The sequence below is a fragment of the Berghia stephanieae genome, chromosome 3, assembly GCF_034508935.2.
Source record: "Berghia stephanieae isolate SIO BIC M18660-M18661 chromosome 3, UCSD_Bste_1.3, whole genome shotgun sequence".
NCBI lineage: Eukaryota > Metazoa > Mollusca > Gastropoda > Nudibranchia > Aeolidiidae > Berghia > Berghia stephanieae.
Window position 1 is genome coordinate 71,311,305 of NC_088362.1, and position 20,505 is coordinate 71,331,809.

General features: G+C 33.7%; 1 protein-coding gene across 1 annotated transcript in view; it reads right to left on the bottom strand.

The window, feature by feature from the left end:
• Nucleotides 1–20,505, bottom strand: part of LOC144968375 (profilin-4-like) — a 69,940-nt gene that overhangs the window by 43,002 nt on the left and 6,433 nt on the right. The window contains exon 2 of the mRNA XM_078906659.1: nt 19,735–19,779. The gene's annotated coding sequence lies outside the window, so the exon portion shown is untranslated. The remainder of the gene's footprint in view (nt 1–19,734; nt 19,780–20,505) is intronic.

Genomic DNA, 20,505 nt, shown 5'->3' on the forward strand with positions numbered 1-20,505 from the left:
GCAATGCGACACACAAAACTTGATAAGTTAGAAACAGTTATACAATATTTTACACACATAAAGTGCAGATGTTTTTCACTTTTGCAGGTTCAATCACCCTTCTCAATAATCTCTTAATGGAGAAAAATCTATCCTCTTTTAAAATATCACAATGAAAACAACCTGACAAAGACAAACAGGAAAAAAAAGGTTCTCTGTTGTAAGATTATATCTAGACCCTGACAAGCCAATTGATATTGCTGATATTTTAAGTTATCACAAATCATTCAATACACAAATGTCTTTTTAAAAACACAGAAATGAAACTCCCGCCCAAAAGAGTAACCCCCCCAAAAAAAACAAAAAAAAAAAAAAAAAAAAAAAAAAAACAAAAAAAAAAAAAAAAAAACAAAACAAACCCAAAAAAAAACCAAAAAAAAAAAAAAAAAAAACAACAAAAAAACAAACAAAAAAAAAACAAAATCCCCCAAAACAAAAGAAAAAAAAAACAAAAAAAAAAAACAAAACAACAAAAACAAAAACAAACAAAAACAAACCAAACACATAAAAAAAACAACAAAACAACCCCCCCCCCCCCCCCAAATAAAAAAAAACCCCTAAACCCCCCCCCCCAAAAAAAAAATAAAATAAAAAAACAAAAAAAAAACAACAAAAAAACAAGAACACAAGACACAGAAATAAAACAAAACAATAAACCCCCAATAAAAAGCAAATCAAAACTGAAACCAAACAATCCCCAAACAACTAGCACGAGACACAATCATCGACAGCAAGGTGCATAAATCAACATAATTCATCACGGGACTACAGGATTAAGACACAATAGAAATATTTTCCTAATCACAGCGTTATTGCCCCTGGCTTATCAACACCAGGATTAATAGAGACCATTACAAAATTCCAGTCGGAAAAAAACAAACAACATAAAGCACAAGAACCATAAGACTAGAAACAGTGCTAGACACAATCCACAGATAAAATAAAGATCTCTAGATGTCAAGGTAGTAACAATGTCTGTCTGAATACTGGCAACTACTACTATGTCTTATAATGTAGCAATGCCAGTAGATCCGTATGAACTAGAATGGCCTGACACACACAATAAACCAATAAATTATTACAACCTGACAAGATCAACAGTAACGCCTTGACGAGGTCTACACCATGGATCATTATAGGGACGAGAGTACGCACGCGGGTCTTTCCGAAACCATTACATCGTCGAGATCTATAAAACTTGACGTGATCTTATTTAAAAATCTGATAACTTGAACTCCCATTGTAGCCACGGACATAGATCTAAATACTTTCAAGTCAAAATAGAATGTTGTACATACCCATATTAAAACAATGATAATTATCCCACAAGTTTTGCATTCAGCTTTATTAAACATGTTTAAAAATCCAAGTGAGTCATTGTAATTGTGAAGCCCCATTTCCTGGTTTTGTTGTAAAACTTGAGACAATGCAATTGTTTTTCGTTCTTTTCTCAAAATGATGTTATCTTAATTCACACAATGCATTTTTGCATATCCTAGCAGATGAGATCTATAATATTGACATTTAAATACACAATGGAAACACACACACACACGCACACATATACACACACAGTCACTCACAGATACACTCAAAAACACATAACCCCCAACAAAATACAAATGAAAGCAAGAACAAATCAAACAACCCCCCCCCCCCCAAAAAAAAAAAACAAAAAAACAAACAACAAAAAACAAAACAAAACAAAACAACAAAAAACAACAACAAAAAAAAAAAAACAAAAAAAAAAACAAAAAACAAACAAACAACAAGAAAAACAAACAAACAAATAAACAAAACGAAACAAAGAAAAAAACAAACAACAAAACACAAAACGACACAAAAAAAAAAAAAACAACGACAAAAAAACCCCCCCTCAAAACAAGACAGCAAACAAAAACAATATTTAAAAAAACAAACAACAAATAAACCAATCAAACAAAAAACTAAAACCAACAGATCTTCTAAAATTCAAAGTGAGAAACCTTCTTTCCTGAAAGACATCAAACTACTCCTTGCAATATCGACACCAAAACAATAAAGCAAGCTTTAGAAGAATCGATAATTCTATTAAAATAAAATAAAACTTGAGAAATAAATTTATTCCCCCCAAATCCAGCCTGGTGACTATTGATTAATTTCTGGGTAGAAAATTACCATTTCTAATGGAAAAAACAATCGACCATTTTCACAACGCTGTCGATCGAACTTTCACAAATTACATTATTAAAAAAAATATTTTGGCTAGTTAACTCCAATATCAATCTACATATTAAGATAACCCAAAAAGTATCAAACCTGAAATGTCAAAGAAGTTATTAAACAAGTCACGGGTTTGAGGCTCTTTGGCAAATTTGGGAAGCCATTGTAATTTGATTGGTATTAACTGTAATTTTTTTTTGTCTAGTCAAAATGAAAAAAAAAAGTGTTTTGTCAGAGCCCGACACAAGGGATGTTTTATTTTTACCATTAACCCCGTGAAAGCGGGGATAGATGTTACTTTAAACCGAAACCGCCGTATTTCACGAAATGTGAGTTGATTCTTACTCAATATAGAATGCTCTGAATTATTAATTTATTGAACACTGTCAGTACTACAGGACACCCATCAATAATAATTATAATATGTATATATATATATATATAAATATATATATATATATATATATATATATATATATATATATATATATATATATATATATATATATATATATATATATATATACGACCCATTCCCTTGATCGGATATCATGTTGTGACGAACCAGGAATCTAAATAGATGCAATGAATATAGTTGTTTTTTTTTTTTAAATCTATAACTATCGAAATAATGACTGCCTTCTCTGCATCTAAACTTTCAAGCTCGATATTAGCGTCTGCGGTTCTCCAATTACCAGACTGAGACGCTTATCTTCTTGACCTCCCCCCCCCCCCCCCCCCCACTTCTTCCCCCCCCCCCTCTCTCACTCTCTCTCTCTCTCTCTCTCTCTCTCTTCTCTTTCTCTCTCTCTCTCTCTCTTCTCTTTCTCTCTCTCTCTCTCTCTCTCTCTCTTATTTGTCTCTCTCTGTCTCTCTCTCTCTCTCTCTCTCTCTCTCTCTCTCTCTCTCTCTCTCTCTTTTAAGAAAAGAGTAAAGTAACATCCATGAATGAAATATTTTTGAGAAAAGAAATTTACTTTAGCAGCACTGCGAACACCATTCTGTTCTGTTCTGGGAGAACGAATCTTACTACTTAAACTTAAAGGTCATTTAAACCCCCCCCCCCCCCATTAACCCTCTCCTTACCAACTATAGAAAAATCGTCACATTCGTTACGATACGATACAACCAACATTTTTAAATTCAAATTTTTCTTGTACATCATAACATTTAAAGAAAATTAACAGTGTGTTGTAGAGCATGTTTTGCTAAAGAAATTATGTATCGCAAGAACTTACTGGAGTGATGAAAAATCTATTTTTGTGTTAGTTGGGTGTGAAGTTTTGGGGAAAATCCTGAAAATGGCTGATAAGGAGAGGGCTAAACCAAAAATAACGAAGAAATCAGAGCTAACTACTATAAGGCCCATGGAGCCGGTGTTTGTCCTGATTTCTGTAGCTAAGAAGCGATACTACTCGTAAAATATCGGACGCGAGAATCCGCCATCTCGCCAATCATTTTCCCATGCATCAATAGGATTCAATAACTAATGACACATTTACATCTGATCAATTGAATTCGAATCAATCACCAATGCACTCTATATCGATCAAATTTTAAACCTCGCCCAACAGAGCCACGTGATGCATTAATGATAAAAACGGTGGTTGATATTTTATTTTAAAACGATAAAGTTGATGGACGTCCTGAATCGACACGGAGGGAGAGGGGGGGGGGGGGGGGGGGGGGGAGAGGGGCTTTAATTGTGACCCATCGTCTCAACACGGTATTATGTCGGGGTAAAGTAGATGCTAAAAAAGTGAAATTCAAGTTAAAATGACCAGAACTGACAGGTTTTAGTTTTTTTAAGCAACTTTAAGCAACTACAAGTATTGATGCTATGAGTTTTAGTTTAAAAACTCACAACATCGGCCAGCCGGATATAACGTACGACACACACAATCATGTGTAACCTGAAATGGATAGTCTGATTAATATTATTTAGTTAGAACTTACAAAAATGGCTGGCAAAAAAACAAACAAACAAAACAAAAAAAAAACAAAAAAAACAACAAAAAACAAAAAAACAAAAACAAAAAATAAAAAAACTCCCAAAAAGCCACCCCCCCCCCCCCCCCCCCCCAAAAAAAAAACGAACCAAAAAAAACAAAAAAAAACTGACCAAGAGCTGAGTGACGTCATTTTCGTTCGTTCTCTATATATTGACCTTAATATAAAACAAATAAACTGAACCCAAGTTTTATATTTCGGTTTTTGATATTTAAACTGTCCCGATCTAATAACCGTATTGAAGCAGTAAGTGTCGGTTAATCCCAAGTTGGGAAACGGTGGGTGGGTAGGGGGGGGGGGGGGGGAGCACTGAAAATAAAAGGAAGTGATAGATCAGGGTGGCGGAAACTTTGTCGGACACCGACAACACCTAATTTTACATCCACGGGTAACTAAAGTCACGGAATTGAGTCATTGAATAAGACACTTTATTGATGCTGGGCGCTTAGGTAATTTAGTCACAACATTCTTTCAGCCGGATATTATGTACCAACACACAAAACCTTGGCAATTTATAGTCTTGGGTAATACAATTCAGTGTGAACTGCTCATAAAATTGGATGGCTAGAAACAATAACAAAAAGCTAAGTGACGTCAATTTCGTTCCATCTAAACTCTTCAGCCTCTTCATTTGTGTAATAAACGATTACTAATCTTTATATTATTTAGCGCCGAATATAGTAGTAGAAGGCTAAAGTGCCACGAAAAGACGGCACCAAGTAAGTAACCGAATGAATGAAATAATGGACATTCGATTCCATGGGGCATAGAGTAACACACGAAGCTGAACCAAATAATAATATTATGACGCAGTTTAACTTATTCTGTGAATGCGAAATTTTCTGAGAAAACAACATTTTCATGGTATTATAGTGATAGCAGTAATGATTAGGGGGGGGGGGGCGGAGGATAGGGTACCTATTAGGTACATTACAGCACGAATATTTATCGAATAACCTTGAACAGAAAAAAATGGTTCTTTATATCAGTATATTATTATTAGTTCTTTATTTCAAATGAAATGGTAAAAATGGGGGAGGGGCGGGGGTGGGGGTGATTGGGGTAGGAGTGGGGGGGGGGGGGGGCAGTAACAAGCGTTCCTAACTTCCATTATTCGTTCCAAGCGTGTTCGTTAAAATCGTGTTCTAGTGTAGTGTCCTCACGACGTTCATGACCCGTGTCATGTAAGGTCACACTAGATAGAGGCACCCCGGATAGGCACCACTGTGGCTTTGTTTAATTGAGGCTTAATAGGTAGAAGACGACTGTCTAATACTAATAATCTAAAAACAACATGACGCACACCGCTGTACGCTAACAAAAAACATTTCATTCTTTTATTTTTTTTGGGCCTGAAACCTTTCACTTTCAACATCGATCGAGTAAGATGACTCCTGAACTGTAAAATAGTCACAGACCTGAGACTTCAAAGTTCTAGAGAAGTCTCAGAGTTGAGATATTTTGAAAAATTTGGATCTTTTTAATTGGTTGATATCTGAAATAAAATTTTCTGGCCAAAATGAAAAAAAAAAAAAAAAAAAGTGTCTTGTCTGACACGACAGCATAATATTATGCTTGATCAACCCCTTCTGTATTTTACCGGGTAGTGTGTGTTAGTATTAGCATCAAGAGATTATTAGGTTAATTCTTTAGAGTAGTCCAAGGACTTTTGGGTCCTAATATTGAAATATTGACAGACTTTTGTCGCTTCTGTAGTCCATTACAGCAATAAGTACCATGAAAAGATTGATTTTAACTAGCGCTTAGCAATGGCAGACGCCATGCTCTTAGCGCTGTACATGTTAAAAAAATCTGATGATGGAACAGTGTACATCGCAAGTCATGCAGTGGCAACTTGAAGGAGAACAATGTATGGAAAGATAGATAGATAGATAGATAGATAGATAGATAGATAGATAGATAGATAGATAGATAGATAGATAGATAGATAGAGAGAGAGAGAGAGAGAGAGAGGGAGAGAGGGAGAGAGAGAGAGAGAGAGAGAGAGGGGGGGGGAGGGGTCGGACCTGGAGCTCCATGAAGATGATGGCCACGGACAGAGGAAGATGGAAACCCTCGTTGCTGTCCTACATCCTAACAGCATAATGAGCAGTAAGTAAGAAACAAGTCAAGTAGCCTTTGAGTGTAGTGCCAATTTTCGCAAAATAAACGAATGCGAATTATACTACGGGGATCCGAATGTAACATTTATCTCAAATTGAATGAGGGAAAAGTGTCTACAATAATTCTCCGAAAGACAAGCAGAGGAGATGCCTAATAACTGGCTCGAATCTTTGGAAGCAACAAGGTTGTTGTGTTCTTTAGTTCTTTATTTCAAATGAAATGGTAAAAATGGGGGAGGGGCGGGGGTGGGGGTGATTGGGGTAGGAGTGGGGGAGGGGGGGGGGGGGCAGTAACAAGCGTTCCTAACTTCCATTATTCGTTCCAAGCGTGTTCGTTAAAATCGTGTTCTAGTGTAGTGTCCTCACGACGTTCATGACCCGTGTCATGTAAGGTCACACTAGATAGAGGCACCCGGATAGGCACCACTGTGGCTTTGTTTAATTGAGGCTTAATAGGTAGAAGACGACTGTCTAATACTAATAATCTAAAAACAACATGACGCACACCGCTGTACGCTAACAAAAAACATTTCATTCTTTTTATTTTTTTTGGGCCTGAAACCTTTCACTTTCAACATCGATCGAGTAAGATGACTCCTGAACTGTAAAATAGTCACAGACCTGAGACTTCAAAGTTCTAGAGAAGTCTCAGAGTTGAGATCTTTTGACAAATTTGGATCATTTTAATTGGTTGATATCTGAAATAAAAATTTTCTGGCCAAAATGAAAAAAAAAAAAAAAAAGTGTCTTGTCTGACACGACAGCATAATATTATGCTTGATCAACCCCTTCTGTATTTTACCGGGTAGTGTGTGTTAGTATTAGCATCAAGAGATTATTAGGTTAATTCTTTAGAGTAGTCCAAGGACTTTTGGGTCCTAATATTGAAATATTGACAGACTTTTGTCGCTTCTGTAGTCCATTACAGCGATAAGTACCATGAAAAGATTGATTTTAACTAGCGCTTAGCAATGGCAGACGCCATGCTCTTAGCGCTGTACATGTTAAAAAAATCTGATGATGGAACAGTGTACATCGCAAGTCATGCAGTGGCAACTTGAAGGAGAACAATGTATGGAAAGATAGATAGATAGATAGATAGATAGATAGATAGATAGATAGATAGATAGATAGAGAGAGAGAGAGAGAGAGAGAGAGAGAGGGAGAGAGGGAGAGAGAGAGAGAGAGAGAGAGAGAGAGAGAGAGGGGGGGGGGGGTCGGACCTGGAGCTCCATGAAGATGATGGCCACGGACAGAGGAAGATGGAAACCCTCGTTGCTGTCCTACATCCTAACAGCATAATGAGCAGTAAGTAAGAAACAAGTCAAGTAGCCTTTGAGTGTAGTGCCAATTTTCGCAAAATAAACGAATGCGAATTATACTACGGGGATCCGAATGTAACATTTATCTCAAATTGAATGAGGGAAAAGTGTCTACAATAATTCTCCGAAAGACAAGCAGAGGAGATGCCTAATAACTGGCTCGAATCTTTGGAAGCAACAAGGTTGTTGTGTGAAACCATGACGGTACTTCTACACCAAAGAGACATATTAGACGAAAATTCATCGCGGTGTTTGTGGCGCTAAATATTTATCTTAAGACCTTCCTGCCAGACCTAAGTAAGACCCAATTAGGTTGACTGTGCGGTAAGAAAATTTCTCAGAGACTCTTCTTTACTTTTTCTACTTTTCTTTTGTTGGAGGAGGGTTTTGTAACCAAAACATTACTCCTTTTATAGGCTTGACTTAAAAGCGAATGGGTTCCAGTCAATTGGCAGTGATGGAAAGCAGAACTTCTCTACTATAGAAATGCATGTATTAAAAAATTTGGTCGGAAAACTCATCCTTCAAATATCGCTCGATTTATATGACTCTCTTCTTGGCAAAAACTCTCAAGTTACTTACGGGTCAATAAAGATGACCCACAGCCACATAAAAAAACCAACACCCCCCCCCACCCCCCCAAAAAAACAAAAAAAAACAAAAAACAAAAAACAAATTAAAAAAAAACAACAAAAAAACAAAAACAAAAACAAAAACAAACGTGACCATTTAAATAGTGACAACGCAGTTAAATACCTGGTACTCACTTCACACCTGGATACATTGAGAGAAAGTGAGTAAAGAGCCTTTTTCAAAGACTCAATTATTCGCAGCTCGCAGTGGGACTCGAACTCTGGATCTTTCGGTCCGAAGGCGAGTGTCATACCACAAGACAACATAGCCTTACAAAAAGAATGAACTTAAACCTTCTTTAGAATTTAGTTGAAATGACTAGTTTTAGATAGTTGAAGGGCATTAAGTGTTTTATATATATATATATATATATATATATATATATATATATATATATATATATATATATATATATATATATATTATATGCACATATGAACATAGGCAGACTGACTACATTACACGTCTCGTACGTCTTTACTTTAAAAGCTTCTGAAAATTACTACCATTTTCATTACGGAAGATGAGATGATATCTCGCACAACTCAGACCTGCCAAACGTTTCGAAATGCCATAAATATGGGAATTTCATATTTTTGTCAAACTCGAGCCATTCAAACATTGATAACTAAGAACAAATTCGACAGGCAAATATAGGAAAAAGTGTGTAATAATTAACCATAAAACTAATAAGATGTATTGTACTTACGTAACGTGATTAATCGTATTCAGTATGTCCTTTTTATTACTTTAGTACGCTATTTTTTATGATGAGCGAATCAAATAAGACTTTTTTTTTATTCGAAGCGATAAACAGGCGCTTTTTAACGTTCTAACATTTCATTTAAAAATTGAAAATAAAAAGCGAAACTCTTGTCGGGTTAATGTATCTGTTACGGGGAGCTAAAGAACAGGGCAACCAGAAACCCCCCCCCCCAACCCCTTCACAAAGGAAATAAAAAGAAAAATAAGAACAATTAATAAAACAAAACAAAACCATAACCAAACAATCCAAAAAATATAGAAGAAAAAAAACAAAACAACAACAACAACCCCCCCCCCCAACAAACAACAAAACAAAAACCATCATAACAAAACAACCAACAACATCTGGTTGCAATCTATGGATAGATAATTATCGTGGCGCCGGCAATTAATAGGCACCATTTCTCTTCTAGATAAAAAAAAAAAATAAACAAAAATAAATCAAGCAACAAAGTACACAATCGAAGACGATCGCAAAATCTGATCCCGATGGCATGTTGTCATTAATTTGAGTGATCCTTTTAGAGTTATTACCTCACTCGACTCAGATGGGAACACGTATCACGCTGAATGGAGTTATGGATTTTGTATAAGCATGATTACATTGCAAAAAAAGTGATATCAATTAAAAATGGTCAGCGTTCTTTTAAAGGGAGAGAAAGTAATTTTCTCTGAAACAAAAAAGATTTGGGTCGGTTGTTTCCCTTGGGAATATAAAGCATTGTGCGAATCCGCGGATCATGGCATCAGTTGCAAGCGGTACAACAACCAGGACAGTTTGACAAAACATGAGCTTTCACGTAGAGTATTATCCATCCACTAAAATTTACTCCAGGCGTCATACACGACTGTCCGAAGCCAACACGGCTTAACGTATAGGACAAGACATGACGTCTTTTAGGCGCAACCACATTTCTTTTCAGATATAATGATCTTACCGGCTATATACTCATATTGCGCCTCAAAACGGTGAAAGAATGTAAGTAAAGAACCTTTCACGAAAGTATTCGAGCCAGGGACCTACAAGGCCGCAGGCAAGCGCCGTACTACAACACTACAAAGCAGAATAACAGTCAACTTACACCCATAAAAATAGCAGAACAAATGGATGCTCCAAAAACTATGCATAGATATCACTCTGTTTTCCTTATAAATGAATGGCATTTTGTTAGAGAGAGAGAGAGAGAGAGAGAGAGAGAGAGAGAGAGAGAGAGAGAGAAAGAAAGATATATATATATATATATATACATTATATATATATATATATATATATATATATATATATATATATATATATATATATATATATATATATACATAGCTGCCAACCGTTCCGTTAAAAAACGGATTTGTTCCGTATTTGACTTCCGAAGTCCGTAAGTCCGTATTTTTAGTACAAAATCCGTATTTTGTAATTTTGGCTTGTGAGCACAGCATATTCTCTATTCCTAAGTAGGTGTTTAATTAGAATTATCCTCTCTATCACAAATGATTTTCAATGATTAAAAAAATTCCAGTTGATTATATGACGCCTGTTTTTAAATAAAATCTTTTATAATGTATTGGAGATTTGCATAAAATATGCATATTAGCCTCAAATATGCTTTTAGTGTTTTCAGATAGAATTGATGCTTTCACTATTTGCTTCAAATATTTTATTAATTAAAAATTAAATTAAATCAACATCTTTCATTGAAAGGTATTCAATCAGAAAATCAATTGCTTATTTAGATAAAACATTAGAATGATTATTTCCCTTTATTAATTTATGAAATATAAATTCAACCCCTTTAAAAAAAGCATCTTGATCTGATTCTAATTTTTTTTTTTTCAAGCAAGCTTTTATAACGGTTTAGCTTCAAGAGATATAAGTATACTCCATTTTAGGTCCTTTCATCTTGTCAAAGTAAAGAGATATTTAGAGGTTCATTTTATTACAACTACTATTATAGTGTACTACTTAAAGGCCATTATGTTGCATGAAAGAAAATTTATATTCAATCGCCTACTTTTTAGCCAATCTCCCTAATTTTTACCCCAAAACTCCCTCTCAAGCAATGTTCCAGGTTGGCAGTTATGCCTTTCTAAACATACTAAGTTATTTCAATTATTTTACAATTGTCTTTGTGTATTGGTCCTTCTCAAAGTTCAGGCAGTTGAATTCTTTCTTTATATTGTCTGTTCTGAAATTTTGGAAAGTGTCATTTCATAACGATTCAAATGTGCTGGATCTATATACCCGATAATTTAGCAACATGTGGACTAGCTTGTTACCTTAAACCTGTTAGTAGTAGTAATTAAAAAGGCTGACTTTTATATGTTGTGTTTCGATGAAAAAAAAAAAAAAGGGAGGGGGGGGGGGGTGGCACATGTCGTCCCCTCATCCCAGGCCAAATGGGCGTTCCTTATTTTATTTTCGAAAAGTTGGCAGCTATGTATATATATTACATATACTTACTGGGACACCCCTAACTTGGTACTTAGGGTTTGTTGTCAAATCCAAATCAGCCATTTTGTGTAAAAGCAATCGCTATTCCTCTTGTAACAATCCTGTTCTACACACTATACACACCACACAATAGCACACAAATTTGTATCTCGGGTTATACTACCATTATTGTCATTTTTCATAGTTTGTTGTCACTTTATCAAAACATGTTAAAATTGATAACTTACACCGAGTCTCATCTGTAAATCTTTTCCCCTATTCATATATTGGTCGAGCAAATTTATAATAAGAAGGTTTTGATGAAGGTGTTGTTTCTTGATAATAATGACAATGATGAAAATTGTAATAATAAAAATGATCATGATGACGATGATGATGATGATGATGATGATGATGATGATGATGATGATGATGATGCTGCTGCTGCTGCTGCTGATGATGATGATGATGATGATGATGATGATGATGATGGTAATGTTAAGATAGTGGTCGTTGTGGTGGTTTTTAAGTTTGTTAAAAATAACATAAATTGTTTTTGAAATTAACGGAAAAGACACAGTTTAACAACGAGATGTCATAACATTACAAAGGGCGAGAAACGCTATTTGCTTTGGAACAAGAGATTTTGATGGGTTGTTTCCCTTGTAAAATAAACTTTCAGAAATTACAGAATCATAATAACAGTCATACAAAAGGATATGAAACATTAAGTCATTGTAATACAAATACACTTTGTAATCGCAGTCTAACAAAACTTTTGTTAAAAAATTGTCAGAAAACTTTAACTTCAAATATCGATCGATTAAAATTAAAAGGACCGTAGATATCAACTTGACACTTCATTAGAACATCGTTAAAGCGTCGGCTTTAAAACTTTTAAAACAATATGTCATCTTAATCGTTCGATAGTTAAAGTAAATGTCTTTTGAAACATTTTTGAAGTTTAAGATTGTGTTATCTTATTATTATTATTTTTGTTGTTTGTCTTCAACAATGACGGTGATGATGATGATGATGATGATGATGATGATGATGTTGTTGATGATGATGATGATGATGATGATGATGATGATGATGATGATGATGATGATGATGATGATAATAATAATAATTTCAATAATAATAAAAATAATGATGACTGGACGAAGATGTAGAAAATTGTGATGATCTTATAGAATAACGATGATATTGAATTAAAGAAGATTTAAACTGTTCTGAAATCACGTCGTTTTATATCGCAACCATTTTACATTCTAATAACACAAAACATTTCAATATTTTGAAATAAACTTAAACACCGCAACCAGCACTTTCATGGATTCATTTATATACAGATACAATCCTTCCCCCTTCTCCTCTCCCGTCCAATCAATGGGGCTGGTCTATCTTAAGCCCATCCCCCCCCCCACCCCCCAAGAATATCTATAAAATGATGATCCTATCGTACAATAACAAAACACCTCTCTCACCTTTTACTCCATATATCAATAAATAAAATGTGAATATTTGTCTCAAACGGTATTTTGTCCAAATTAATCAGATGCCAAAAAAAAATAAAAAAAAAATGAAAAAAAATATTGGAGTTAAATCTCTCTTTACCGATCATTTTCCTACCCTACACAAAAATTGATTTCTTTACACTCAAACTCAGACATGCAGTACGTTCTATAGGACGTATTATACATAATTTTGTGCAGCAAAACAAGTTTTCTTGTGGATTGGATTAACAATGATTTTTTCATTAAATTCTGTAATATACAAAACAAATGTTAAAAATATAGAGAAATGTTCATCGAATCGTATCGAATGTAGTTGGTAATTAAGGAGAGGGTTTAAATTATCAGAAATATGAGCGTTTTGTTCTTCGCTCTCTAAGAAATATGTTAACTTGGGAAATGTCTCGTTGTAATTGACATACTATACTTAATGTACCAGATGATATTAAGACATTTATCAAGCACCACGGACTATCAGGAGCATACCCAGTGCCTCAAACTGGTATTCTTTTTCAGATGAACTTTGTCTTGAAATTGAATCTACAGTCAAAAATATAAAAAAAACACGGAGGGCGCTGTAGTTTTCGTTAACTCATTCTTACGACAATGCGTCTTTTCACTTATTTTTGGTGATCGCCGCCTTATATTGTGACGTGATTTTTAGGAGAGTGTCAGGTTATGAGTTAATGAAGACTAAGGTGGCCTCCCGAAATAAAAAATTAAAAGAGGAAGGGTAAAACTGTCCCCGAATTTGTCAAAATGTTATAAACCTTAAAGATTTAAAGAGGTCTCAAAATCGATGGCCAGACCTCTTCTTAGCATTGCACGACGAATGGAAGAATACCTCTTCGACGAATAATTGCTTTCATTAAAAAAAAAACAATAAAACAAACAAACAAACAAACAAAACGAACCCCCCTCCCCCCAAAAAAATAAACAACAAAACAAAACAACAAAAAACCCAAGACATTGAATGTTTAATGTCAAACGCGATTAGTTAGGGTACTAAACATTATCTCTAAGGTATGTATAAAACTGTAAATAAACTCAACAGAACGTTTCAACAACATTTGTGACTTAAAATCTCAATCTTGTATTAAATCGTTAAGAACTAGATGCTAACACTTGAATCTATAGTAGAAAATATCATATTATAGTTAAATTTATAGGCCTTATCGAAGAAAATAAATATGGCTTCTTTGGCTGGAAAAAAAATGAAACTATATTTTTATAACTTGTGACCCAATAAATACCAAACGGTAAGGCTGACTTACGTAGATTCTAAACCTTGAATTTATAGTAAAAAAAACTTGGGCTATTTTGGTTAAGTTTTAATGTTGTATAAGGGAGAATGAATAACATTTCTTAACGTGACAAAAACTAAAATTTCACAATTCTAGTCATTTTAACATTAAAATCACTTTTTACCATCTGACTGACTCCGACATAATACAGTTTGGAGACGATGGGGGCACACTTTAACTTAAAACTATAAAGTCAATGTTCAAAAAACATTTATCTCACTCCGAAATAGTACCTATGAGAATGACGCAGTGGTTCACATAAACTATTAACCTTTCACAACACAACAATTTTATACATTTGAAATAGTAAGAATAAAATAACTTTATCCAGCTGAATTGCCACACACGTTGTAGTGTTAATGTTGCTGTCTCGAAGCTCGAAGAAATAAATAACAATGTGATATTGAATGCAAGCTTCAATTTAATTACAAAACAGATCAAATGAACGTTTCGGATTTCCACTTTATCAACAAAACAGGATGAATAAACACTACAGATGTTTTGTTGATAAAGGGGAAACCCGAAACGTTCCCTTGATCTGTTTTTGTAATTAAATCGAAGCTTACATTCAATTTCACATTGTTATTTATCACACACGTTGCAGTATAGTTTAAGTTTTTTCCTCATGAATCCAAATTCCTATGATATATGTAACCTTCATATCAAATCTCACAGGCTCGGGTAACCATTCGGGTTGTTAACCAAGTCCCGATTAGGACCTACACGCTACGCACCAGTGAATTAATCCAGTGTAATTCACTAAAATACAGCAACAACAATAATAGTCGAGATTCTTATTCATTGGTTTCATGAGTACACACAGCTGGCTAGGTCTGAGATTAACACTAGTGCACAATCACAAAATAACTTTCTTTATTTTACATTTGCGATCAACCGTCTCAGTATACTAATATTTCGGAGTGAACCAGGTGATGCAAATTCAATTTCACACTCAGCATAATATACAATTTGGTTTAAAATAAATTCCTTTATTGGACAGGATGCGTTTTGTTTCTTAAACTCCACGAACCTTCACTTTTATAAATTTGTTCATTTTGACTCAATATGTTCCACAAAGTTTATTCTGACATAATATCAGACTGACGCGATTGGTCACATTGAGCTATTTTTACTATCACTCTAAATCTCAACGAATTAAAGTGACTCTCAACATAAAAGAAGCCACAGGTTACTTTTTTTTTTTTTTTGGACAAGTTGACAGTTATCTTATTCTATCGATATTCGAAATTAACAACAAAATCAGGCCAAAGAAAAAAGGCGCTTCATCAGAGTATGACAGAACAAGCATTGAGTATTATCGGAAACAATCGATAGATCGATCACAGTTGATTGGGTTTATTGATATCATAATGACGAATCGATGCACTGGATTCATGCCGATATTAATGAAACAAAGGGTTTAATCGATGTGGACTCATTCAAATGCAAATGACAAATATCATGGTTCAATAGATCATAATAGAAACATGTCAATACTCAATCTTATGAGGGACGGAATAAGTCAATGAAAAAAATATATTGTCTTGTATAGAATTATTCTGGTTACATGATTTATAACAAGGAAAGGAAGGCATTGTGTTCTACTTATTTATTTATATTTTTGTTTGTCTGCATTTTTCTATCTTGTTTAAAATAAAAACAGATGTTGTCAATGGCATTTTGGGCAAAAAACTTAGACCATGCTGCTCACTTTGCGGCGCTGTACTGCGGCTGACGTCAAAGTTAACTCGATATTTTCATTCTGTCATGAAAACAACTGAATGCTTTTTATTTTGGTGCAATGTACTTGCAACATATTGTGCTCTCAAAATGAGACTAACAAAAGGCCGACAGAAAAAGTTGACTTACACACTCGTTCCATCAGTTAGCGTTCTAAATATAATAAAGTTGAGTGACGCCATATATTTTCTGAGAGAAAGACATCTTGGTCTGTGTCATACAAATGTACCTGATTACCAATTCTTGTTACGGGCTGATTACACGTCGTTAGGGCTCAATCGAAAGTTTAAAAAAATAAAAAGTTCAAAAATGAAAAACAAACAGGAGTCTCTCAATTTCCCGTTTTACTGACACGAATGAGCATAAATTCTTAAACCGATGAAAGCTCAAATTGATCATTTTTGGTCATTTTGATTTAAAAATCCCGTTTGGGCATTTCGACATAATACTGTTTTGAGGCGATGGTCACATATCATATTGAGGAGAAGGAGTAAAATTCATTGACGGGATAAGAACTAAAATGTCAAATTTCTAGTCATTTTGCCTTTAACTAACCATTTAACTGCCGTACTCTGGAAAGCCACATATTTAAAAATTTGACCACAAAACTCTTCCGTCAATTATCGATTGATTTAAATGACCCCGTGAAGTCCAGGTTTGAAAGTTTTTGCCAAGATGAGGGTTATTTAAATCGATCGATATTTGAAGGCCGAGTTTTCTGGCCAAATGTTTAAATACGAGAAGGACAGTTAATTTGTTAAAATCCCCTTCTTTGAAGCTATTTCACCCCGACATAACACGGTTTTGCATGGGACGATGGGCCCTTAACATATAAATATCTACGGGCTGTTTGTAAGACGTCTAGGTTCTAGGTGCTTTTCTGTCTTTTACTTTTACCTTATACAGAATAAAGTATGGTTTTATTTTATCGTAAGTTTCTATGTGTACGTGTTCTTTTCCACTTCAGCACGTTGGACGCTGAAGAAGAAAACTCGTCTAAAATTAAATGTTCCTTGCAGTTTCTTTAATTCCAATTTATCGCTGAAGCCATTGTAATTATATATTTTATAATTTCAAAACATTCCAGTTACAAAATAGCGTATAAAAACGTAATGAGAATAATCCTTCGATAAATAGAAGATCAAATAAACTTGTCATGAACGAGGAAAGTTATTACCAGGTAGATAAACACATTTGAAAGAGAAAATTAAGAAACCACTTGAATTCACAATTGAACACATTGAATGTGATAGCAATAGTCGTTTCAACCAAGAAATGACTGTATAGATAACACACACACACACACACACACACACACACACACACACACAAACGTAGAAAGTGGTCTGTGTTGATTAGAGACCGCATATCAATCTGTCAATGAATCGTGTTTATTTTAGAATCAGGATCGATACACCTAATGGCTGGTGGACGTAAGAAAAGGGGAGGGGGGGGGGGGGGGGGGGGGGGGAGGGAAGGGGGGAGGTTGAGGTGTGCGAAGGGCATTCTTTGGATTGGTGGGGAACGGGGGTTGACTAATAAATGGGGCACTAACTGTCAGGCACATTTTCTCTGTCACTTATCTGCTTTTACAATTTGAACAGGTGTGAATGTCACAGTGCTAGACAAAGTAGAAAGAAACATACCAATAATAATAATAATAATAATAATAATAATAATAATAATAATAATAATAATAATAATAATAATAATAATAATAATAACAATAAAATAATAATAATAACAAAAATAATAAAAAAAATAATAATAATAATAATAATAATAATAATAATAATAATAATAATAATAATAATAATGATGATGATGATGATGATGATGATGATGATGATGATGATGATGATGGTGATGATGATGATAATTATTATTATGATTATAAAAAAGAAAATAAAGAAATGAAAAATTAAAAAGTATATTTTTTTTTAATCCAAGAAAACCAACCACCATAAATAAATAAATAAATAAATAAATAAATAAATAAATAAATAAATAAATAAATAAATAAATAAATAATTGAGTTTAAAACAGCAAAAACCAATCCGCCTTCCTTAACTGACGATTGAACTTTCCTCGTAGGATCCCAGTCGAGAAAGGCTGATTTTTCTTTTGTTTGTCTTTCTATTTTTGTCTGGCACTGTCAAATTTTCAACTTTTCAGATTTTTATCGTCCACCTTGCTCTCCAATTGTTTATTTCCTTATAGACTTTTAGAGTGGCAGACTTAAGGGGCGGTTTGGGTCTAATTATTAGGAAAATCCTTCGAAAAATTGATTTTGAGATTTTGGTGGAAAATAATATTTTATTATCCTAGAAATAATATAAGTGAAGTCCAAATTCTTAAAATAGACTATAAAGGCACGCGAAACAGAGTCCAAAATGGTACAGATAGTAAGAAAAGTGTGAAAAAAGGGAAGCTATTTTGCTATTTTCTCAATATGTCATTTTTCTAAGGGTATGGGATATTGTGTCAAACGTTTCTCAGAATCTATTCAATGAATGAAATTGTCTGAAATTTTCCACAGTTATCACAGAGATAATGTATTGTGTCACCAGAGAGAGATTTTTTTGATAAGATATGTGAATTTTGAATTATAATCCTAATTCTGAATTTTTAACATCAATTTTGTCATAACATTTTGATTCTCAACTTTGTAATGTTCTAATAAAAATTTCATAAGCTAAAGCCGTAAAATCTCTCTATGGTGACACACTATGGTACAATGTTGACAAGAGGGAAGAATATGGAGGTCATTCCTTCATTAGTTTTTGTGGAACGTTTGCCACGAGATTGTTATATTTTTTTATGTCAGACCCCCAAATTAGGTCGCAAAATGGGGATCAACACAGATAATTAAAATTTTTCACCATAAATGTTGTTTTTTAACCTACAATGACGATATAGAATGATTAAAACCGCCGAATATTGGTAATTAAATTATTTTTAGAAAAGAAGTCTCTCAATAAGTGATAAAATAGCTAGATCTATGTAAGATTTGGTGGAAGACAACCTCCAAAAGCCCAGCGTCCTATCAAAGAGGCTGCAAGCATTTTTTTTTACAATCTGTGTAATGCCACTGAAACAAGAAATACATTTGTGTGGCTATGTGATCTTGTGGTATGACACTCGCTTTCGGATTGGAAGGTCCTGAGTTCCAGCCTCGCTCAACGCATAGTTGAGTCCTTGGAAAAGGTTCTTTACTCAAATTCTCTCACCGTACTCAGGTGTAAAATGAGTACCTGGCTGTTTTAACAGCGTTGTCTCAGTCGCATAAAATGTAATATTGCCTAACAGGCGTCATGTCTCGTTCTATATGTCACATGTTGCAGTTGGTCAGGGACTCCTTGTAAAGCGCTTTGAGCACGCTTAGTGGATATTGCTCTATATAAAAGCTCAAGTTAAAAAGTTAATTGCTTTGGAAACAGAAGATCCCAGTGTAAGAAACTATGTACGAACTATAATTTGAATCCTGTGTTGTCTTCCAATTTACTATGGTTTGGTATCACTACAAATTCAATGATATCACCAAACACCAAAGTTCATTATATGACACTTTCAACAATCCTTTATCAATTTCTATTTTTTTCTTATTTGTTTTAAAATAATAATAATAAAAAGTAAGTGTAATATACTTACCACAAAAGACCGAAGATAAATGGTGATCTTTGCAATTTAGTGAATCTGAAAATGTAAAAAAGCACAATGTATAAAAACAATAAAATAATATGTAAATTAAACACTTGAAGCCGTAGAAAGTAAAGAACAATAATAAGGTAACATTTCGATTCCACTGTATTAACAGATACGAATGGGAAAAACATAAACGTTTACATCTTTCGTCTCCGTTAACCATTTAACGCTGAACGTTTTACCTCACCGTTGGTTTTCATCAATAAAATAAAATAAACAAATGGCTTGAGCACTTGTCTGTCAATCTGACAGCTATTTTTTTTTAGATAATAACAATAATTATAACAATAATATTAACAATAATAATAATAATAATAATAATAATAATAATAATAATAATAATAATAATAATAATAATAATAATAATAATAATAATAATAATAATAAATAATAATAATAATAAATAATAATAATAATAATAATAATTAATAATAATAATAATAATAATAATAATAATAATAATAATAATAATAATAATAATAATAATAATAATAATAATAATAATAATAATATGACTATTGAGATATTTAATAATGATTAACTACACCAAGGGTTCGCTTGAAGACAAAACAAGGTTTTATGATCCATTTCAAAGAGGTTATAGAGATTGCTCGTTTGCTGAACATACAAAGAAATACTTCCTACAAAATTGTAAAAAATGGGATGAATAATGATGGTACTGCGCCATTACGTCGTGGAGACAAACAATACAAAAAA